At 48.9% G+C, this 24126-nt stretch overlaps 1 protein-coding gene across 4 annotated transcripts in view; it reads left to right on the top strand.

Moving 5' to 3' along the window:
- Positions 1-24126, top strand: part of AKAP10 (A-kinase anchoring protein 10) — a 233713-nt gene that overhangs the window by 80673 nt on the left and 128914 nt on the right. Inside the window, exon 1 of one of the 4 annotated variants that reach the window (XM_078780239.1) lies at positions 1791-1818. The exons of the other annotated variants lie outside the window; for them this stretch is intronic. The gene's annotated coding sequence lies outside the window, so the exon portion shown is untranslated. Of the gene's footprint in view, positions 1-1790; positions 1819-24126 lie in introns of those variants that run through there. 4 annotated transcript variants of the gene reach the window in all.

Below are 24126 nucleotides of genomic sequence, written 5' to 3'. Positions count from 1 at the left end.
ATGGTTCATCGGCTTATACTGCAGAGGACATCCAATAAAATAATCAAATTCCAATGTCACCGGTGGTTGAGGGTTGATCAGAACAGCTAACCTATATGATCAATTGATGAGTGAAGTCTCAGCAGATATGATATGTTCGGAAGGTTCTCTTGGCAGAGTGCAGCATAAATTACAAGACGTGAAGGCTTCTTTAGTTCCTAGTCATACTGCAGATCTTTGGATATGGAGATTATTGATTTACTTTGCCGGTTCATCAAGGCAGAGAGGAGTGGGAACTGGCATCTTCACCTGCAGTCTCGCAAAGACATGCGGCCATTCTTTACCGTTGCTGGACACAAGCACTAAATCTTTGTATATTTATTCACAGCAAGTGATTCGGCTTCAAACACATCAACCAGATGTTCTTGCTCTGTTCAAATCAGGCTACCATGTTATTCGTCGGAGTGACCATTACTGGGCTGAATTATCATCAGACCTAGTCATTATTGAGCAGGTATTGATGATAAATGTGAAAACAACAGGATGACTTACCTGTGGCCGAGGGATGAGTGAGTCTCAGCCTGCACAGTAGCTGCTGTCAATACCAGCTTGTTCTGATGCAAACATTGCCATGCAGGAAGTCATTGACACAGACTTTGTAATAAGTGATCAATACAAGGACCTGACAGAAGGAAGACAGAAACCACACGACAAAGAAACTCTGCAACTTATTAGGTTCCTTCAGGACAGAAATCAATTTGGCTCAGATTCTTCCCTGCGGAACATTGCCTCTGGTGTTACAGCTGATGAAACTGTAAATGCTGACAATGCAAAGGAAGTTGATGAAAATATTGTTGAGTCGATGAATGGTTGCAATGTTATGGAACATACTTTCAGGAAGATAGATCAAGTTGTCACCATAAGTCAACAGTCTTATATTAATGGTGAGTCGATACATGTTGATCCTCAGCGGTTAGTTTCAGCTGCAAGGGTGTTACTGAAAATGTTGCACACATCTTCAAGTATGAACTTTGTACCCCACCATCTTCTCTATTTGAACCATATGGACGACTAAGACAGGCCAATAAACCTGCACTTGCCAAAGCAATGTGGACTATGGGAAAAGGGGCATTTTTTTGCATAGTCTGTACCATCAGTGGAATAAATTTTGCATGTAATATATAGCGGATCACTTCTTCAATGACCCCCATGGCCAAAAAATTCAACTTTCATTGCTGTTTGCATTATTACATGGACTATGTTAAAAAAAATACTTAAGTCTAATCATTGTCTTCGATGGCTATGAGAAAGGCCCAACCACAAACGATGTTACACGTCTAAGGCGTTCAGGTTAACTTTATTGAAGATATGCCAATCAAGTCAAAGGAGGAACAATTCTTGGCTGACAGCACTAATAAACAGATTCATCAAGTTGTTGAGCAGGAGCTGTTAGGTTATTCATTTCCTGTTAAGTTGCCAGGCTATTTATGCAAAAAGTGATACAGACATCTTTATTGCCCAGATAGCAGTTGACAGTGTTTCCAAATGTAGAACTACTATCATTGGAGAAGACGCAGATCTCCTTGTCATGTCAGCTGACGAGGAAGTTCTCACTTGTTTATACAATGGAATGCCTGGTGAGGGGTTGGATATATCCTGCATTACTGAAGGTTCTGTGAGAAGGTGTCAAGTTCTACCTTTGTGCAGGTGCGCACACTCCCTCCAACAGCATCCACAGCACGCTATCATAGTACCCATACGTGTGTCTTCAGGTTCAACGGTGAATGGGGAAATCTGGCAACATGGATCCAGAAGACTGGGGATGGGTACAAATTCAGGGTAAGCCTAAACCTGGAACAACAGATCTACCACCAGCTCCAGGTGCTCTTATTAGAGTGATACGGCATAACTGTAAATGAGAATGTGATTTAAAAAAAAAAAGGAGTACCTGCAAGAGACATGGCCTGGAATGTTATATTGCATTTAGGGGTGTTGGACTGCAGGGGTGTTGGCTATGCAAATTTGGCTCGTCTTCCATCTGACTCTTGGTGATGAACTCTGACATCATTTGCATATGTGAGGAGGAGTGATGAGCATATGTGAGCAGCGAGAAAAATGTTTGGGGATTTTTCTGCAATCTCTGGATAACAAGATGAATTTTAGTTTATATTAGCTAAATTACCCAGCGTTGCCCTGGGGAATTCAATAAAATACTGCAATAATGAAATTTGTCTTGTTGACAACAAATCACGACAACCTCAACACTCCCGGGGAAAACCCAGGCAGTGAATAAGCAACATACTCACCCGAGGCTTGAACACAGAGGTGTTGTAATATACCTGTCTCAAGCAATCATTTTAAAGTGCAAGTTAAGTGACAATGTATATTGGGCCTTATTAGGGAGAATTATGTTCATTTTTAACATTTATTTGGCAATACACAATATTTAGTGATTATAGTTAACATAATTAGCATATTTTTGCCATTTTTCAACACATATCTTCATATGCAATAAACTGGAAGCGTTCGGCATTTTCCGGAATGTGACGTCACGAAAAGACCACCTGCGAACAGATGATTTATCGCCATCACAAAGCTATCGCGTTGATTTGCCGTGTGATGTTTACCTGCTTATTTTTACTTATTGCATGTTTCAATTGACAATGGTATGGAAGTGTGTGGCATACGGCTGTTCTGCCAGCTACAAAGAGGGCGTAAGCCTACATATGTGGCCAAAAAACCCACAAATAGCGAGTCATTTCAATCTCAAATGAAATTCCAATTGAAGATTTGTCAACAGGTGAGGTATATTAACAAACGAATGAAACAGATTTGGTCAAATTCTGACTTTTTTAAACTAGATCGCATTTCACACAAAGTTGTGAGAAACTAAAGAAGAAGAAACCGCGTGTGGCTTCTCAGATAAAATAAATAATTCTGTCTCTGCAATTTCAGGTTAATTTTATTTTTTAAATGGCTTTTTCTGCAATCAGTGCATGGATTGACATGTGTGGATGTGTGTGTGTGGGGGGCGGGGGGGTGAGAGATGTGTGTGTGTGTGTGTGTGGGGGGGGGGGGTTGGTGTGTGTGTGTGTGTGTGTGTGTGTGTGTGTGTGTGTGTGTGTGTGTGTGTGTGTGTGTGTGTGTGTGTGTGTGTGTGTGTGTGTGTGTGTGTGTGTGTGTGTGTGTTAGGGGTGGGGGAGTGGGGGTATGTGTGTTTGTGTGGATGTGGGGGGGGGGGGGGATGTGTGTGAGTGTGTGTGTGTATGTGTGGAGGGGTGTGCATGTGGAGGGAGGGGGAGTGTTGTGTTGTGGGAGGTGGTGGAGTGTTGTGTTGTGGGAGGTGGTGGAGTGTTGTGTTGTGGGGGGTGGGGGAGTATTGTGTTGTGTTGTGTTGTGTGGGGGAGTGTTGTGTTGTGTTGTGGGGGGTGGGGGAGTATTGTGTTGTGTTGTGGGGGTGGGGGAGTGTTGTGTTGTGTTGTGTTGTGTTGTGGGGGGTGGGGGAGAGTTGTGTTGTGTTATGGGGGTGGGGGAGTGTTGTGTTGTGTTGTGTTGTGGGAGGTGGTGGAGTGTTGTGTTGTGTTGTGGGGGAGTGTTGTGTTGTGTTGTGGGGGGTGGGGGAGTGCGTGTGGAGGGGGGGGGGGCGGATGTGTGAGTGTGTGTATGTGTGGAGGGGGGGGGGTGTGGGTGTGCGTGTGGGGGTGTTTGTGTGTGGGTGGGGGTCAGGTGTGTGTGTGTGTGTGTGTGTGTGTGTGTGTGTGTGTGTGTGTGTGTGTGTGTGTGTGTGTGTGTGTGTGTGTGTGTGTGTGTGTGTGTGTGTAGGGGTGTGTGTCCAATCTCGTGACAACACGTCGATTCCCTGACTGTGGCCATTGCTTGGCAGTGACCACATGTACACCTGCAACAAAACAGGACACTCATCAACACATTATGTTATGTCCATAAGCGGCGATACTTAAAATACTTGTCATTCATGAAAGTATGTACATTTATATTTAGTTAAGAACTCACCCATTCTGGATGCTTCTTCCTCGCCATTTGTGTTTCGTGGTCCGCCATTAGCCTGATTAGCGTCGCGCTCCGGCTCGAACATATAGGGTTTAATCCCAGCAAAATCCACATTAAATTCCTCAATCTCTTCTCTGACAAATCCATCGCAAGAACTTACCTCATCCTCCGAAAATTCCAGCACAAACTCGCTCTCACTCCCACTCAAATCCTCAAATTCCACAAGTATTTCTGCACTCGCTGATGCCAAGGTTGTTGACCTCGATAAGCCTATTGTCTTTTCGTGACGTCACAGATGCGCCCCACCCACTTTTGAAATTCATTCGGGAAATTTCCAGGAAAAAGTGTTTTTCTCATAGTTAAAATAATATTTCAAAGATTTCATTTCAGTAAAACATAACTTCAGGATATATTATATAATAAGGCACAATATATATTATCACTTTACTTGCACTTTAATAACAGGTGCACCTGTAAACACTATAGTAATTAAATTTGTGTTGACAAAAATCACAACAACCTCACATACGATCTTCACAAAACGTTTACTCGATCACTCCCGGGGCAAAAAACCCAGTCAATGCATAAGCACAAGACCCGATCAAGGCCTAAAGACCAATTATGTGGTTTTATGTGGGGTTGAAGGAGCTGCGCTCCAACGCGAGTCGAAAGAATTGACGCGACCAAAGACGGAATTCGTCCGAGTTGCTTTATTGAAACAAAACAGCTCAGGTATTCTGAAAAGCCCGTTTATCGGGCAGCAATATATATACACATTTATGCCCGGGAAAACCGAGACCGGGCATGCCCGGGTGTCAAGGGCGAGTCCTGGAAAGGCGAGTCTGGACATGCCCGGGCGTCCTGGACGCGGCCTGGCAAGTCGAGGCTGGGCGTGCCCGAGCGCTCTGGGCGAGCCCTGGAAAGGCGAGAGCGGGCATGCCCGGACGCTCTGGGCGAGCCCTGGAAAGGCGAGTCTGGACATGCCCGGGCGTCCTGGACGCGGCCTGGCAAGTCGAGGCTGGGCGTGCCCGGGCGCTCTGGGCGAGCCCTGGAAAGGCGAGAGCGGGCATGCCCGGGAAAGACGAGACCGGGCGTGCCCGGGAGGTTCGGGCGTGCCCGGGAACAGCGAGTCCGGGCATGCCCAGGAGAGGCGCGTCTGGGCCCGTCCGGACGAGCCCGGCATGGCGATCGCGCCCTGGCCGCGTCCTGGCAGGTGCAAGGCGATTGTGTACATTCAGCGGGGACCGCTACACACGCCCCTCCAGAATCGACCTGCACCGGTAGGGTCAATTTCAGGGGGGTCCGGATGACCCGGCCGAAGCGACCCCTGGAGGGTCGTGGGGGGGGGGGGGGGTCCGATCCGGTGGTGGGTGGTCGAGCGGGGGGAACTGTAGACGGGGGGCGGCCTCGCCACGGAGGAAGGGCCAACCGTGGTGGTCGGTCGACGTCCACGTGCGCCGGTTTGAGGCGGTCCACAGAGATCCGGTCCGACCGGCCGCCGACGTCGACGACGAAGGACTTGTCGCCCCGTCGCAGGACCCGGAAGGGCCCGTCGTACGGCGGCCGGAGTGGCCCCCGGTGCGCGTCATGACGCACAAAGACGTACTCCGCTGTGCGAAGCGCCGGGGGGGACGTAGGACTGGGGGCCACCGTGGCGGGACGTTGGCACGGGGGCAAATCGGCGGGCGGCCTCCTGGAGGTCCGAGCGCTGGTGTGCGGCGGACCAGGGACTGGTAGCGTCGGGCACGAACTCGCCCGGGACGCGGAGCGGCTGGCCGTAGACGAGCTCGGCGGCGGACGCCCGGAGGTCCTCCTTGGGGGCCGTGCGGAGGCCCAAAAGGACCCACGGCAGCCGGTCGGTCCAACCGTCGTCCTGAAGGCCGGCCATGAGTGCGGCCTTCATGGAGCGGTGAAACCGCTCGCACAACCCGTTGGCTTGGGGGTGGTAGGCCGTGGTGCGGTGCAGCGTGACCCCCAATGAGCGGGCGACCGCGCCCCAAAGTTCGGACGTGAACTGTGGGCCGTGGTCGGACGAGATGTCCGCCGGTGCGCCGAAGCGCGCGACCCAGGTGGCGATGCACGCCTGCGCCACGTCGGCGGTGGTGGTGGAGGTGAGGGGCACGGCCTCCGGCCACCTGGTGGTCCTGTCCACCATGGAGAGCAGGTGGGTGAACCCCTGCGATGGGGGCAGGGGACCCACCAGGTCCACGTGGACGTGGTCGAAACGCCGTGCAGGCACGGTGAAAGGTGCTAGCGGGGCCTGGGTGTGGCGGTGGACCTTGGCCCGCTGGCAGGCCATGCAGGCGTTGGCCCAGTCGCGGACGTTCCGTCGCAGGCCGTGCCAGACGAAACGCGCCGACACCAGCTTCTGAGAAGCTTTCCGGCCCGGGTGAGAAAGGCCGTGGATGGAGGCGAAGATGCGGCGCTGCCAGGAAACGGGCACGATGGGGCGAGGCTGGCCCTGGGAGACGTCGCAGAGCAGGACGGTGCCCGCGAAGGGGATGTCGGCCAGGCGGAGGCCCGTGTCCGCCGCCCGGAGGGCCTGCACCGAGGTGTCGGTGGTCTGGTCGGCCGCCATGAGCACGAAGTCCACGCCGAGGTGGACCGCGTTCGCGCTGGCCCGAGAAAGACAGTCGGCCACGGCGTTGTCTTTGCCGGCGACGTGCCGGATGTCCGTGGTGAATTCCGACACGGCGGAGAGGTGGCGCTGCTGGCGGGCCGACCACGGCTCCGTGACTTTGGCCATTGCGTAGACCAACGGCTTGTGGTCCACGAAAGCCGTGAACGGGCGGCCCTCCAGGAGGTGTCGGAAATGGTGAACGGCCAGGAATAGACCGAGCAGCTCGCGGTCGAACGTGCTGTATTTTAACTCGTTCGGCCGGAGCTGCCGGCTGAAAAAAGCGAGTGGCTGCCAAACCCGTCCACCCATTGTTCATGGACGGCGCCCACCGCGTAGTTGGAGGCGTCCGTAGTGAGGGCGATGGGCGCGTTGAGCACCGGGTGAGCCAGCAGCGTTGCGTCGGCGAGGGCCCGTTTTGCGCTCGTGAAGGCCGCGTCCATGGCCGCGGACCAAACGATGTCATGCTTGGCCGGCTTGCCCCGGAGGGCCTCGTAAAGGGGCCGCATGAGCTGAGCAGCGCGGGGCACGAATCGGTGATAAAAATTCACCATGCCGAGGAACTCTTGTAGGGCCTTGATGGAACGGGGACGCGGGAACGTGGTGATGGCCTCGACCTTGGTCGGCAGCGGCACGGCCCCGGTCTTGGTGATGCGGTGGCCCAAAAAGTCAACGGTCGTCGTGCCGAAGTGGCATTTGGCCGGGTTGACAATTAAGCCGTGCTCGCTGAGGCGACCGAACAGTGTTCGGAGGTGAAGGAGGTGCTCGGCGCGGGACGTGCTGGCGACGAGGATGTCGTGCAGATAGACGAAAAGAAATGGCAGGTCGCGCAGCACGCCGTCCATTAAGCACTGGAACGCCTGGGCCGCGTTCTTGAGGCCAAACGGCATCCTCAAAAATTCGAACAGGCCGAACGGTGTAATGACGGCCGTCTTCGGGACGTCGGCCGCCCGGACAGGTACCTGGTGGTATCCCCGTATCAGGTCAATTTTGGAAAATATGACCCGTCCCGCCAAACGGGCGGAAAAGTCCTGGATGTGCGGGATCGGGTACCTGTCGGGGGTGGTAGCGTCGTTGAGGCGGTGGTAGTCGCCACACGGGCGCCATCCGCCCCCCGGCTTTGGCACGATGTGCAGTGGTGAGGCCCACGCACTATTGGAGCGCCGCACGATGCCGAGGTGCTCCAACGCGTCGAACTCGGCCTTTGCCACGGCGAGCTTGGCTGGGTCGAGGCGGCAGGCCCTGGCGTAGACCGGCGGGCCCGTAGTGGGTATGTGGTGCTCGATCCCATGCCGCACTGCGACGGCCGAAAACGTCGGCCGCGTGAGGGCCAGGAATTCCGCGAGCAGGCGAGCGAACTCGTTCGCCGTCGGGAGGGCGCACGCCAGTTCGGTCGGCGCGGAGCTGCTCATCGTGCACACCAGGGAGCTGAAGGTCTCGGCGTTGACAAGGCGACGACGTTTGACGTCGACCAGCAGCCCGTGCGCACAGAGGAAGTCGGCGCCCAGCAAAGCCATGGGGACGCAGGCGGTCACAAAGGTCCACTGAAAGCGCTGGCTGCCGAAGCAGAGGGTGACGTCGTGCGGGCCGAAAGTGCGTATGGCCGAGCCATTAGCAGCGACCAAAGAGGGGCCGCAAACGGCGTCCCGCCTGTCCTGCTCAGAGGCGGGTATGACGCTCAGTTGGGCGCCGGTGTCACAAAGGAAACGCCGCCCGGACGCTTTGTCCCGAATAAAAAGCAAGTTGCCCGAGTGGCCGGCGCTCATGGCTGGGAATGAACGCCGGCCCGGCCGTTTCCCGACTTGCCAAAAGTGCACGGGGGTCGGCACGTCCGAGCCTTGTGTCCAAACCTGGCGTGGTAATAACACCACGCCTGGTCAGGTGGAGGCCCCGGCCGTTGTGTCGGAAGCGGTCGGCGCGGCGTGGCGGCCGCCAGTTTCACCGGCAGTTCGGCCTCCAACCGCGCAGGGCGCTCGGGCGTCGTGGGCGTCGCCTCGGACGGCGGCAGGCTCCAGGTAGCCGCGCCGATGTGTTGGCCCGCCGACGAGATCTTATCGGCTTCCCTGGCGAGGGCGCGGGGATCGGTGATCGACGTGCCAGCCAGGGCGAGGCGTACCGGGTGAGGCAGCTGGCGAAGGAACAGCTCGCGGAACAGAAAATCCGGAGAGTGCTCAACGAGCAACGAGAGCATATAGTCCATGCGCTCGGACGGGCGTGTGTCGCCGAGCTCGGGCAGGTCGAGCAGGCGCCGTGCGCGTGCCGCCGGTGAGAGGGCGAAAGCGTCGAGGAGGAGCGTCTTCAGCGCGTCATACTTGTCAGCAGCCGGCGGGTGCTCGAGGAGGCTCAGGGTGCGGGCCGCGGTGGCGGAACCGAGCGCTGCCACGACATGGTGGAAGCGGGTGTCGTCCGCGGTGATGCCTCGCAGGGCGAACTGGGAGTCCTCCTGGGCGAACCAAACAGCCGCGTGAGCCTCCCAGAAGGTAGGCAGTTTAAGAGTCACTGCCGTGTCCATGTCCGTAGGTCACCAGTGAAGGAGCTGCGCTCCAACGCGAGTCGAAAGAATTGACGCGACCAAAGACGGAATTCGTCCGAGTTGCTTTATTGAAACAAAACAGCTCAGGTATTCTGAAAAGCCCGTTTATCGGGCGGCAATTTATATACACATTTATGCCCGGGCGTTTGCCTGGGAAAACCGAGACCGGGCATGCCCGGGTGTCAAGGGCGAGTCCTGGAAAGGCGAGTCTGGACATGCCCGGGCGTCCTGGACGCGGCCTGGCAAGTCGAGGCTGGGCGTGCCCGAGTGCTCTGGGCGAGCCCTGGAAAGGCGAGAGCGGGCATGCCCGGACGCTCTGGGCGAGCCCTGGAAAGGCGAGTCTGGACATGCCCGGGCGTCCTGGACGCGGCCTGGCAAGTCGAGGCTGGGCGTGCCAGGGCGCTCTGGGCGAGCCCTGGAAAGGCGAGAGCGGGCATGCCCGGGAAAGACGAGACCGGGCGTGCCCGGGAGGTTCGGGCGTGCCCGGGAACAGCGAGTCCGGGCATGCCCAGGAGAGGCGCGTCTGGGCCCGTCCGGTCGAGCCCGGCATGGCGATCGCACCCCGGCCGCGTCCTGGCAGGTGCAAGGCGATTGTGTACATTCAGCGGGGACCGCTACAGGGTCAATTTTTTTTTTATTCAAGCATAGCCCTCGGCCTTCCTCTGGATGAAAAAGGACGCCATGCAAAGTTTGGTTGCACTGGTTCCTGCAGAGTCCGAATGCATAAACGAACAAACAAACTTTTCTTCTCTATATACTGTATAAGATAAGTGCTGGCTAATGAAAATAAATTGTTCTTACTGAAAATATTCGTTTTAGGATCCTGATGTTTTTTTATTTTTTATTTTTAATGTTGAAGCCTCCAGGCACGGACTATATAGTCCTCATCGAGGCCAGGCCTAAAACAGGAAGACAGGTTTATGAAGACAGATTATGACAAGAAGCAGCAATTCATGTATTACCTTCGTTTATCTGGACAAAATAGCAGAGTAATAAATAGCATAGCAGAGTTTCTTGAACAAGAATTAATTAACATCTCTCATGTATTACTTGAACCTGGTGTTGGCTTAACAGTTAAGGTGGCTGGCTTAAGATCACATTGTGCTGAGTTCAAGCTCCTGTCATGCCGTTGAATCAACACCAGGTGGGTTGACTTTGCTTGTCATCCTTCCGAGGTCGGCAAAATGGGTATTTACTGGGATGAATGAGCCATTCGAGTATCCTGCGTCGGAGTGGCGACCCGTCCAGAATTGTGTCCAATAGCCAAGAAACTGCTTCAGCAGCCCTATACATCTGAAGATGCAAATTGTCGTCGTTGTCGTCGTCAGTATTACTTGACAAATGTACATATGTCCTCTTACATCTTTAAGAAATAACAAATACGAGTATATCTTTTACAAATAACACGAAAAAAAAAAAAATGTAATTTGAATTCTTGACTTGCTGAAATACCTCATATCGATATAAATATTTTTGTGTATTTGTACCTTATTCTTTCACGGCCAAAACCCCTAGATGTTTAAGCCTAGAGGCCCCATATTGTGGGCATAGGTACTTCAGAACTGATTAAGGATTTAAGCTGCCATACATTGGCCTTGACGTCAATTTTGATGCCCTCAACGGCTGCTAGAAAGTGTATATTGGGATGCGGGGCCAGGCAGTGCTGCAAGCGTTACAGGGGGGTTGGGAGGTGGTGTTATGTAATGCTATTAACCAATGACTATTTTGTTTACCTATAAAGTAGTCACTCTCAGTTTTTGCAATCACATCTTGCGTAATATAAATGACATAAAATGAGTTTGTGAAAATTGTAGCGTGAGGTACTGTATTGCATTTATACACCGCCTGAAACGTAAATATTCAACGCTACCTTTTTGGAAACAGGAGAGGAAAGCGATTTTACTCCTAAAATTTCAACAGTTTATCGATTGTTAGCATTTGGAATTTGATTTAAGAAAAAAGATACAGTGAACCTCACATTGTGTGGAGAAATTGTATGGCTGAAAGTGAAGTTGCCAATTTTTCTAAAAAGAGTTTTCAACCATAAATGTGCATTAAAATGGGCATACTTAGCTTTCTTTTTGGCCAAAAAAATATTTTTTGAGGATTTTTATATATGTGTTTAGCTAATTTTAGATACTACAAACACCCACTCCCTATGGGAACATAATACCCGTTTCCTTTAATGATCATAGCTTGTGGGGGGAAGGGAGGGTGTGGGTTTGGGGGAATTATGTCACAGGTTCTGACCACAATGTGGTCATTCTTGTTAGAATGTTATTCAACAATATTTAAGCTATTCATTACAATTAAAACTAGAAAGAGCAAAGAGATTACAGACCCTCACCAGGACGTGTTTTCATTGGTTTTTAAGGCTTTTGTGTGAAAACAAATATGGCGGCCTAACCACGTGACCAATGACATCATTTTTTTTTCTCCACCAATTTATCCCGAGATGATGCTCAAGAAATTTCATCTTGATCGGATGAAGTTTTGTACTTGTCGAATTATGACGTCATAATGGAGGCACCTATGACATCATCATTAACATATGTTATTCCCCATGGAGAGTTCTTTACATTGAGCCGTCTCAATGTTTTCTATGCAGTGCTTTCAGAGATAGAGGTGCAAAGTTTTTTGTTTTTTCCAAGATGGCACCATTCATTCATTTTCATTTTTCATTTCATTCATTCATTCAGATTCATTTTCATTCATTCATTCATATTCAAGATGGCGCCCATACCACATGACCTATGACCTCATAATTATCATTAACAAATTCTACTGGTGAAAATTTCCTGTCAATCGGACCAACTGTTGCAGAGAAAATCATATTTATTCTGTGCAGATAAACAGACAGACAGTCAGTCAGTCAGACAAACAAACAGACAAATGAAAAATCACTCATAGAGCGAAACTTGGCAAAACAGAACAAAGTAGAATGGCACTCAGTAGAGCATCATTTTGACCTCAAAAATAATTCGTGGTTGAATTCAGTGACCTGATATGCAAATCGTCTTCAGATTTCAAGTCAATCGGATTAAAATTGAGGATTTTAGAAACTAGATAAAAGTGGTTGACCTTTGGCCTATGTTGAGCTTATGACCTATGCTGATCTCAAAAATAGTTGGTGGTTGAATTTAGTTAGCTGACATGAAAATCGTATTCAAATTTTAAGTCAATCAGATTAAAATTGAGGATTTTAGAAATTTGAAAAAAAGTGGTTGACCTTTGGCCTATGTTGACCTTTTGACCTCAAAAATATATAGGATTTTGTCGGACCATGAACTCGGTTTAAAATTGTGACCTGTCAGCAAGTATAGGTGAGCGGACAGACAAACACACAAACACACACACGCACACACACACACACACACACACCGGAGTGATCAACATCTATCTATAATTCCAGTAATCTCTGTGTGTATGTGTGTGTGTTTGTCTGTGACCGCTGTTTCTCGACAACCACGGGTCCGATATCTTCTATCTATAATTCCAGTAATCTCTGTGTGTATGTGTGTGTGTTTGTCTGTGACCGCTGTTTCTCGACAACCACGGGTCCGATATACTTGAAACTTGCCAGGTATATTGCTGGGGACCTGAGGATGTGCCTTTTCAAGGTTTGAAATTAATCGGACAAGTGGTTCCCAAGGTATGGTCACCGTACTCGCAAGCCGTTCGCTTTGGCTTTGCGAATGGACCAAACCATTTCATGTAAATAGAGGGGGGGGGGGGGTTCTACCGTACTCGCAAGCCGTTCGCTTTGGCTTTGCGAATGGACCAAACCATTTCATGTAAATAGAGGGGGGGGTTCTGTGGTCGTTACTGCCACGTGGTTTCAAAGTTTTTTTTTGTTGTTGTTTGCACGCATGTTTTTTTGCACCCACGTACGGGCACGCCCTAGTACTTGCAAAACAAACAAAAAATTTTGCCAAGTAACAAACGGACTCGAATGCAATACCCTCTCCTCTGGCGAGGGTAATCATTTATTTTGCAATTTGTTTGAGGTTTGGCCTTTTTCACGGTAGAATGACTCGACTACAAGGATAATTTCCGCAATGATACCAACCCAACCTTTTAACCATTATAGCTTTGCAGTTTCATCTACAGAAGCACTTTTGCATGAAATGGATACAAATTAAAATGTTCAACTGATGTAGCACGTAAATGAGATTTTATTCCTTCCGCCAAATTATTTTATATTGCAAAGAATTTCTATGTAATAAATTTTAAATAATAAATACATTCTCATTAAAGCATTGTTTTGTATTATGGGAATAAACAAGCTTTTTCTGCTTACATTTCAGGCTTGTTGTCTGAGGGGTGGGAAAACATCTGTTTATTACAAAGGCATGGTGGTGGGAGGCTGTTGATCAGTTGAAAAAAAATGGATTTATAAGAGGAAGAGAAGGAAATTTTTTGAGGAGGGATGAAAGAAGGGCTACGAGGTTTATATATATTAGAGTAAGGGAAGGGCACATGGGGATTTTGGGGGTCAAAATTCCCATCATTTTTGTATTTGTAATAAATATTTGGCTTCCAACATAATAGGGATTACCAGACAGATTCTGCAGGCGTTACTTTTATGACTACTATTGCTGTTCTCACGAGGAAACAGTCGGGAAGTTTGAGTCATGCACCACAAAGGCAAGATATCTACCATCACCACCCAAAAACATATCTGACAGTGCAGCTAATGGTGTGTTGAATTACCGCTCCTTTGATCTAGTAGAGGAGATGTGAGCATGCATACGCGAGTTGGGGGCACGCACAGCAGAGTTGGGGGCACACACAGCGGAGTTGGGGGCACGCACAGCGGAGTTGGGGGCACGCACAGCGGAGTTGGGGGCACGCACAGCGGAGTTGGGGGCACGCACAGCGGAGTTGGGGGCACGCACAGCGGAGTTGGGGGCACGCACAGCGGAGTTGGGGGCACGCACAGCGGAGTTGGGGGCACGCACAGCGGAGTTGGGGGCACGCACAGCGGAGTTGGGGGCACGCACAGCGGAGTTGGGGTCACGCACGCACAGCGGAGTTGGGGTCACGCACGCACAGCGGAGTTGGGGGGGCACGCACACTGGGGTTGGGGTGCACGCACACTGGGGTTGGGGTGCACGCACACTGGGGTTGGGGGGCACGCACAGCGGGGTTGGGGGCACGCACAGCGGGGTTGGAGCCACGCACCGGGGTTGGGGGCACGTACAGCGGGGTTGGGGCACGCACAGCGGGGTTGGGGGCACGCACAGCGGGGTTGGGGGCACGCACAGCGGGGATGGGGGCACGGACAGCGGGGATGCGGGCACGGACAGCGGGGATGCGGGCACGGACAGCGGGGATGCGGGCACGGACAGCGGGGATGGGGGCACGGACAGCGGGGATGGGGGCACGGACAGCGGGGATGGGGCCACGGACAGCGGGGATGGCGGCACGGACAGCGGGGATGGCGGCACGGACAGCGGGGATGGGGGCACGGACAGCGGGGATGGGGGCACAGACAGCGGGGATGGGGGCACGGATAGTGGAGTTGGGGGAACGTTGTTGGGGTTGGGGTATGCTCTCTCTCAAGGAAATTGTGGTTGGAGGGCAGGAAAAAGAAGAGATGGAAAACACTGGTGTGGGGGAAGGGGAGTGACAACTTATTTCTTTTAACACAAAAGCCTTAAAAACCATGAAAAACACATTCTGGTGAGGGTCTGCAATTTCTGATTGCTCTTTCTTGTTACCTCTGCCACAGAAGGTGGATGGAGGTTATGTTTTCACCCATGTCTGTCTGTCTTGTTACTTGCTGGAAAAGATTCCGGCAAGTATGTTGGTTGGTTGGTTTGTCTGTCTGTCTGTTTGTGCGCAGTACTACGTCTACATCATTGCACATATAATCACCATACTTTACACACATATTTGTCTTGACCTGGAATAGACTGTGCCCAATTTTTAACTCTCTCGGCCTAAGGCCCCCATTATGATGTCATAATTCGATAATTCAACAAGTACAAAACTTCATCCAATCAAGATGCAATTTCTTGAGCGCCATGTCGGCATAAACTGGTGGAGAAAAATAACATGATGACATCATCGGTCACGTGGTTTGGCCGCCACCTTGGAAAAACCGAAAAACTTTGCACCTCTATATCTCCGAAAGTGCTGACCGAAAGTGCTGAATAGAAAAATTGAGTCATGGCTCATTGTAAAGAACTCTCCATGGGGAATAAAATATGTTAATGATGATGTCATAGGTGCCTCCATTATGACGTCATAATTCGACAAGTACAAAACTTCATCCGATCAAGATGGAATTTCTTGAGCATAATCTAGGAATAAATTAGTTTAGAAAACAAATAATGCTGATGTCATCTGTCCCATGGTTCGGCCGCCATCTTGGAAAAACCGAAAAACGTTGCAGCTCTGTTTCTCCGAAAGTGCTGAAAAGAAAAAATTGAGACATGGCTCATTGTAAAGAACTCTCCATGGGGAATAAAATATTGTTGCGGATCTGCCGCCGGCCTTCTTCCCTTACGAAGGGGGGATTAGTCCCCTTGTCTTTACTGACCTGGCGCGACCCGGTATCTATTATGTCCCTTCCGGACAGCGCTAAATAGGGTTTCAGGACCAAATTCGCTGTTACCTAAGTACTAGCGCTGTCCTGGAAGCGAGGAAATAAGCCCCGCACGAACCACGTGTGATGATGATACGCCGAGCGGTTTGCGTACACGTGATCCGCGCTATTATTACTTACTAGACCCGATTGGAGCGATCTTATTCGTACCACGCTTAGCCAATGGAGAAATCACAAAGGCGATCTAATTGGAAGAAAAGGAAGAACAAATATGTTTAATTAATACTGCACGTATTTACAGCCAGGACAAAGAGACACAGGGAAATCCTTAAACAGTCTTATACTTAATACCCCTGGACAAACGGGCCCGTCTCACACACACTCACACGGGGATTTCAGATGAGCAGGATGATGTTCTCCAGCGCGTCCAGCGATGGCTCTCGTGCAGCTCTCTCCAGTCCCCGGCACGTCCCGTGGAGATGGAGGCAGGACAAGGCAGGAGCTCGTAGCGTATCGCCTGAACAATCGGGTTATCTCGGGGCGCACGGTAGAGGGCGGACATTGGCGTGACTGGCGGTTATTCACTCGCTTATTCTCTCGCGGTTATGGCCGCGTTCACTCGCGTGGCCGAAATGCGCTATGTTCGTTACCGGCGCATCTGGCTGCGCCCGCGTACATGTACGGCCAACGCCTCTTCCTCTATCCCCTGGCGCGCACATTCTATTGCGAGGGTCAAAGTTCAACAACGGCGAGTGATACAAATTCTCTGGCACAGTACTCTCGCGCCACTGGTACAAGTCAAGTCCAAGTCCTTTCGAGGGCTTTTCGTATGGGCTTATATAGACCCGCCCCGCGAACCTTCTGGAACTCACCAGACTCTCTTCACCACGCCCTCTCACGCCATGCCGCTCTACCTCTGATTGGCTGGTGGCTCTTACCGTCATCGCCTTTGCCGCTCCCCACCTCAACGCCGCCCCCACCTTTTTAGGCCTACCTCGTGTTACTCGACTAGTGGACAGCCAAATGGGGCGCAGGATGGATTGCACCCATAGAGGTAGAATGGAGGTTGGAGCAAAATGAATGTAGGGCCTACTGTCCTCTCTTTACACAACGCAGGTACTAAGAGGGGAAATGGCCTATTCTTACACATACAAAGACATAACTACACTACAAATGGGCCTATATGTTGCTCGTGTGACTAACTATGGGGGGGCAAACCTTTAACCTTTAATGACTTCAATGTGCCAATCTCAAAACCGCAGCAATATGTTAATGATGATGTCATAGGTGCCTCCATTCTGACGTCATAATTCGACAAGTACAAAACTTCATCCGATCAAGATGAAATTTCTTGAGCATAATCTGGGAATAAATTAGTTTAGAAAACAGATAATGATGACTTCATCGGTCACGTGGTTCGGCCGCTATATTTGTCCAAAATGGCTGATTTTTAAAAAAGTACATTCCGGCAAGTCCTCAGTCTATATATATATATATATATATATATATATATATATATATATATATATATATATATATATATATATATATATATATATATATATATATATATATATATATATATATATATATATATATATATATATATATATATATACATATATATATATACATATACATATATATATATATATATATATATATATATATATATATATATATATATATATATATATATATATATATATATATATATATATATATATATACATATATACATATATATATATATATATATATATATATATATATATATATATATATATATATATATATATATATATATATATATACACACACACATACACATACACATACATACATAAATACTACATGACCACAAGTATGTGGACTATATATACACTACATGACCCGAACATCACACATCTCATTCCAAAATCATGGGCATTAATATGGAGTTGGTCCCCCCCTTTGCTGCTGTCATGGAATTTAAATAATTAAAAATATCATTGTTAAAAAATCCAATGTCTCCACCAATCAGAAGATTTCTACAAAGTTTAATACCCAGAGGATTTCACCTGGTACAGTAGAGATATACATCAAAGAAAACGTCACAAAGACCCACCAAATACACCAGCATACACAGTATCAGTATCAGCATACAGTTTCAACAGCTAAGCAAAATCCTAAATTCTGAACTCAAGGCAAGTTCCTTTATACTGGCCAATTCCAAAAGAAATGGAATTGGGAGGAGCAAAGATGGGATTGGTCGAATATGGAGTGAGTGGGGGGAGAGAGAGAGCAGTGTGATTGGTCGAGTGAAGTATGGAGTGGGAGGGAGAGAGCAGTGTGATTGGTTGAGTGAAGTGAGTGTGGAGGGGGGAACGAAGAGGGGCAAAGAAATTCTGGGAGAACATTAATTATGCAGACTCCTGGCAGAGCTGGACATTCTTTTAACAAAAGGTCAATCATGGAGCATGATAGTATTCAGATAGCAAGGGTGCCAGAAGAAATCTGTTTTGTAAGACTCCTCTGGGTATACCTTCAAAACTACACATCACTGCAAAGGAAGAGATATGTAGATGTCTATTCATTACACAGACAACTCCTTGACTGGCCTGGCGCCAACGTCCACAAGCTGTGTCTTCAAAATCCCTTAAGCTCATATATTGTCCCAAGACAAATACTACACGAAATAGTACAATGACTTCGAACTTGAAGGTAGATAAGCATTTGTCCTAAAACAAATTTGCAGTCAATGAACAGATTCATTCCCAAGACGGGTAGACGCCTGGTATAATACTTTGGAGGATATAATAACTGGTGTCCGTTATGTTTTAAACAATCGGTGAGAAAAGATTATCATAGAGGAGATGCATTGTATTTTCCCTATCCTGACAATTCAGAATATGTCTATAATTTAAATTATTGCTTTTGGAAAGAGACCACTGGGAAAGAGACCACGACACCAATTTCTCTCAGTTCTGGAGATAACTCTCCCACACTTGGATTACTTTTAACTACTCGATGGAAGTCAAAAAATAGACTTCCACACTGCTATAACAGCCTTCACTCTCCTGGGAAGGCTTTCCACTCGATGTCGAAACATTGCTTTGGGGATTTGCTTCCGCTTCCATTCAGCCACAAGAGCATCAGTGAGGTCGGGCACTGATGTTGGGCGATTAGGCCTGGCTCGCAGTTGGCGTTCCAATTCATCCCAAATGTGTTTGATGGGGTTGATGTCAGGGCTCTGTGCAGGCCAGTCAAGTTCTTCCACATCGATCTCGACAAACCATTTCTGTATGGACTTCGTTTTGTGCACAGGGGTATTGTCATGCTGAAACAGGAAAGGGCCTTCCCAAAAACTGTTGCCACATGGTTGGACGCGCACACTCCTCTAGAATGTCTTTGTATGCTGCAGCATTAAGATTTCCCTTCACTGGAACTAAGGGGCCTAGCCCGAACCATGAAAAACAGCCCCAGACTATTATTCCTCCTCCACAAACTTTACAGTTTACACTATGTATTCAGGCAGGGAGCATTCTCCTGGCATCTGCCAAACCCAGATTCGTGCGTCGGACTGCCAGATGGTTAAGCGTGATTCATCACTCCAGACAACGCGTTTCCACTGCTCCAGAGTCCAATGGCGGCAAGCTTTACACCACTCCAGCCGACGCTTGGCATTGCGCATGGTGATCTTAGGCTTGTGTTCAGCTGCTCCGCCATGGAAACCCATTTTCCTGAAGCTCCTGACGAACAGTTGTTTGCTGATGTTGCTTCCAGAGGCAGTTTGGAACTCGGTTGTGAGTGTTAAAACCGAGGACGGACTATGTTTACGTTCTACGCGCTTCAGCACTTGGCGGTCCCGTTCTGTGAGCTTGTGTGGCCTACCACTTCGCGGCTGAGCTATTGTTGCTCCTAGACGTTTCCACTTCACAATAACAGCACTTACAGTTGACCAGAGCATCTCTAGCAGGGCAGAAATTTGACGAACTGACTTGTTGGAAAGGTGGCATCCTCTGACGGTGCCACGTTGAAAGTTACTGAGCTCTTCAGTATGGCCAATTATACTGCCAATGTTTGTCTATGGAGATTGCATGGCTGTGTGCTTGATTATATATATATGTATATACCTGTCAGCAATGAGAGTGGCTGAAATAGTCAAATCCACTAATTAGAAGGGGTGTCCACATACTTTTGGTCATGTAGTGTATATATATATATATATATATATATATATATATATATATATATATGTGTGTGTGTGTGTGTGTGTGTGTGTGTGTGTGTGTGTGTGTGTGTGTGTGTGTGTGTGTGTGTGTGTGTGTGTGTGTGTGTGTGTGTGTGTGTGTGTGTGTGTGTGTGTGTGTACACAGTGCATTCAGAAAGTATTCAGACCCCCTTCACTTTTTTCACATTTTGTTTTGTTGCAGCCTTATGCTGAAATCGTTTAAATTCATTTTTTCCCTCATCAATCTACACTCAATACCCCATAATGAGGGTTTGCTTGGAGTTTGCAAAAAAGCACCTAAAGGACTCTCAGACTGTGAGAAACAAGATTATGTGGGCTTTCATGTGTCTTTCACTGAGGAGAGGCTTCCGTCTGGCCACTCTGCCATAAAGCCCAGATCGGTGGTGTTGCAGTGATTGTTGTCCTTCTGGAAGTTTCTCCCATCTCCACACAGGATCTCTGGAGCTCAGCCAGAGTGACCATCGGGTTCTTGGTCACCTCTCTTACCAAGGCCCTTCTCCCCCGATTGCTCAGTTTGGCCGGACGGCCAGCTCTAGGAAGAGTCCTGGTTGTTCCAAACTTCTTCCATTTAAGAATTATGGAGGCCACTGTGCTCTTGGGAACCTTCAATGCCACAGAATTTTTTTTATAAGCTTCCCCAGATCTGTGCCTCGACACAATCCTGTCTCTGAGCCCTGCAGGCAGTTCCTTTGACCTCATGGCTTGGTTTTTGCTCTGATATGCATTGTCAGCTGTGCGACCTTACATAGACAGGTGTGTGCCTTTCCAAATCATGTCCAATCAATTGAATTTACCACAGGTGGACTCCAATCAAGGTGTAGAAACATCTCAAAGATGATCAAGAGAAATGGGAGGCACCTGAGCTAAATTTCAAGTGTCATAGCAAAGGGGCTGAATACTTATGTCAATGTGATATTTCCGTTTTTTCTTTTTAATAAATTTGCAAAACTTTCTAAAATCCTGTTTTCTCTTTGTCATTATGGGGTATTGAGTGTAGATTGATGAGGGAAAAAATGAATTTAAACGATTTCAGCATAAGGCTGCGACATAACAAAATGTGAAAAAAGTGAAGGGGTCTGAATACTTTCTGAATGCACTGTATATATTGTTACAGTCCGCGGATTAGATGTTATTTACCGAGCGGTGGTATTGCCGCGACCTAACAGTTCCCCCGATTCTTCCCCAACTCACCCGATTCACCCAGACGTTGGCCAAATCGCGCTATGCCAAATCAATGATAGAAAGGACACGACGACTGGGAAAGAGGAAACGACGCAAGGGGTACAGTTCTCAAGACCTCCGGAGGAGGGTATAATTACAGTGGTGGAGAAAAGGGGTAGATTACAAGGCAGTGAGGTAAAGACACAGAAGAGATGGGCACTTAATTACCGTCTTATCTTATCCCAGACAGACCACAGACAAACGGAACAAGGCAGACTTACACAGGGATTGATGGCAGGAAGGGACAGGTAGGTCGATAGCACAAGGTGCACCTTGGCTCGGGGACAGGATAAAGCACGGTCCAGAAGATGCGGGGAGGTGTCACAGCGCTCGGAGGGGACGTCTTTCTTTTTCCAAGCTCAGCGCGCATCTGACGTCACCCCCCTCTCACCGCGCATGCTCAGCGGGGAGTGACACGCCCTCGGCTGGTTGGTTCCGCCCCACTGGGGCCGGTCCGCCGCTTCCATTGGGTGCGGGGGTTACCGGGCTCCGCCCTTGACGAGGAGCTGACAGGGAGCCCCTATTTGGTAACCCTGTCGAGCACATGTTCGATGGCGGCTCGTTGGGAAGGCCTGGTGCCCTCCCAACACCCCCTACCAACCAAGCCGGAGTGAGGACGCGCACTTCCTGCGCTCGTTGTTGTTGTTGTTGTTGAACTGTGAGGAAGAGCTGCGGGGAGGTATTGGGAGGTCCTAAACTTCCTAACGGTGCCATACAATCACATTCTGGTGCAACGAAGGGTCAGAATTAATGGAAACGAGTCCTTAACTGACATAGACTAAGAATAACTAGCAAGATGTCCTATAGTTGTCTTACATGAGATGCGGTGAACCTGGGCACGACATTTAATGGGGGAAATAGGGGGAGGTCGGGTCTACAGAGTGTTGTTTACAGAAAATGGGACTAGGGAATGGGGGATTTGGGATAGTTGGGAAGTATTGAGGAAATAGGGGAATATTTACAAGCGGATATGGATGGATGCAAATCCCATATCCGCAACATATATATATACAGTGGGGAGAACAAGTATTTGATACACTGCCGATTTTGCAGGTTTTCCCACTTACAAAGCACGTCAAGGTCTGTAATTTTTATCATAGGTACACTTCAACTGTGGAAGACGGAATCTAAAACAAAAATCCTGAAAATCACATTGTATGATTTTTAAGTAATTAATTTGCATTTTATTGCATGAAATAAGTATTTGATACATCAGAAAAACAGAACTTAATATTTGGTACAGAAACCTTTGTTTGCAATTACAGAGATCAGACGTTTCCTGTAGTTCTTAACCAGGTTTGCACACACTGCAGCAGGGATTTTGGCCCACTCCTCCATACAGATCTTCACCAGATCCTTCAGGTTTCGGGGCTGTCGCTGCGCAACACAGACTTTCAGCTCCCTCCAAAGATTTTCTATTGGGTTCAGGTCTGGAGACTGGCTAGGCCACTCCAGGACCTTGAGATGCTTCGTACGGAGCCACTCCTTAGTTGCCCTGGCTGTGTGTTTCGGGTCGTTGTCATGCTGGAAGACCCAGCCACGCCCCATCTTCAATGCTCTTATTGAGGGAAGGGGATTGTTGGCCAAGATCTCGCGATACATGGCCCCATCCATCCTCCCCTCAATACGGTGCAGTCGTCCTGTCCCCTTTGCAGAAAAGCATCCCCAAAGAATGATGTTTCCACCTCCATGCTTCACGGTTGGGATGGTGTTCTTGGGGTTGTACTCATCCTTCTTCTTCCTCCAAACACGGCGAGTGGAGTTTAAACCAAAAAGCTCTATTTTGGTCTCATCAGACCACATGACCTTCTCCCATTCCTCCTCTGGATCATCCAGATGGTCATTGGCAAACTTCAGACGGGCCTGGACATGCGCTAGCTTGAGCAGAGGGACCTTGCGTGCGCTGCAGGATTTTAATCCATGACGGCGTAGTGTGTTACTTATGGTTTTCTTTGATACTGTGGTCCCAGCTCTCTTCAGGTCATTGACCAGGTCCTGCCGTGTAGTTCTGGGCTGATCCCTCACCTTTCTCATGATCATTGAGGCTCCACGAGGTGAGATCTTGCATGGAGCCCCAGACCGAGGGAGATTGACTGTCATCTTGAACTTCTTCCATTTTCTAATAATTGCGCCAACAGTTGTTGCCTTCTCACCAAGCTGCTTGCCTATTGTCCTGTAGCCCATCCCAGCCTTGTGCAAGTCTACAAATTTGTCCCTGATGTCCTTAGACAGCTCTCTGGTCTTGCCCATTGTGGAGAGGTTGGAGTCTGATTGAGTGTGGACAGGTCTGGAGACGGCTTTGCGGTCGGTCTTTGTGGTCGGAGACGGTCTGGAGACGTCTTTTATGCAGATAACGAGTTCAAACAGGTGCAGTTAATACAGGTAATGAGTGGAGAATGGGAGGGCTTCTTAAAGAAAAAACTAACAGGTCTGTGAGAGCCGGAATTCTTACTGGTTGGTAGGTGATCAAATACTTATTTCATGCAATAAAATGCAAATTAATTACTTAAAAATCATACAATGTGATTTTCAGGATTTTTGTTTTAGATTCCGTCTTCCACAGTTGAAGTGTACCTATGATAAAAATTACAGACCTTTAAGTGCTTTGTAAGTGGGAAAACCTGCAAAATCGGCAGTGTATCAAATACTTGTTCTCCCCACTGTATATATAGGAGCATATGCTGGATCAGCACGTTGCTGCGTCCTTTTACGACTCCTCAGCACCATCACGACACACACCACTGTGTGTGCTACAGAATGAAGTGTTTTTACGGCAGCCGGAGCGCAAATCCTGCCACCAACCTCCTTGAGAGAGGACCCAGTACGCTGGTACTCATTTCGCCGACCTCGGAAGGATTACACGCTGAGTCAAACCCATCTGGTATTAATTCAACAGCTGAACGGGATTCAAACTCAGGACCTTAGGATCCCAAGCCTGCCGCCCTAACCATTCGGCATTTCCTGCTTGATGAACCTTGAGT

Source organism: Myxine glutinosa, chromosome 6, assembly GCF_964187855.1.
Source record: "Myxine glutinosa chromosome 6, kmMyxGlut1.1, whole genome shotgun sequence".
Taxonomy (NCBI): Eukaryota; Metazoa; Chordata; class Myxini; order Myxiniformes; family Myxinidae; genus Myxine; species Myxine glutinosa.
Note: the sequence above shows the minus strand (reverse complement) of the source record. Positions and strands in the feature narration are given on the sequence as shown.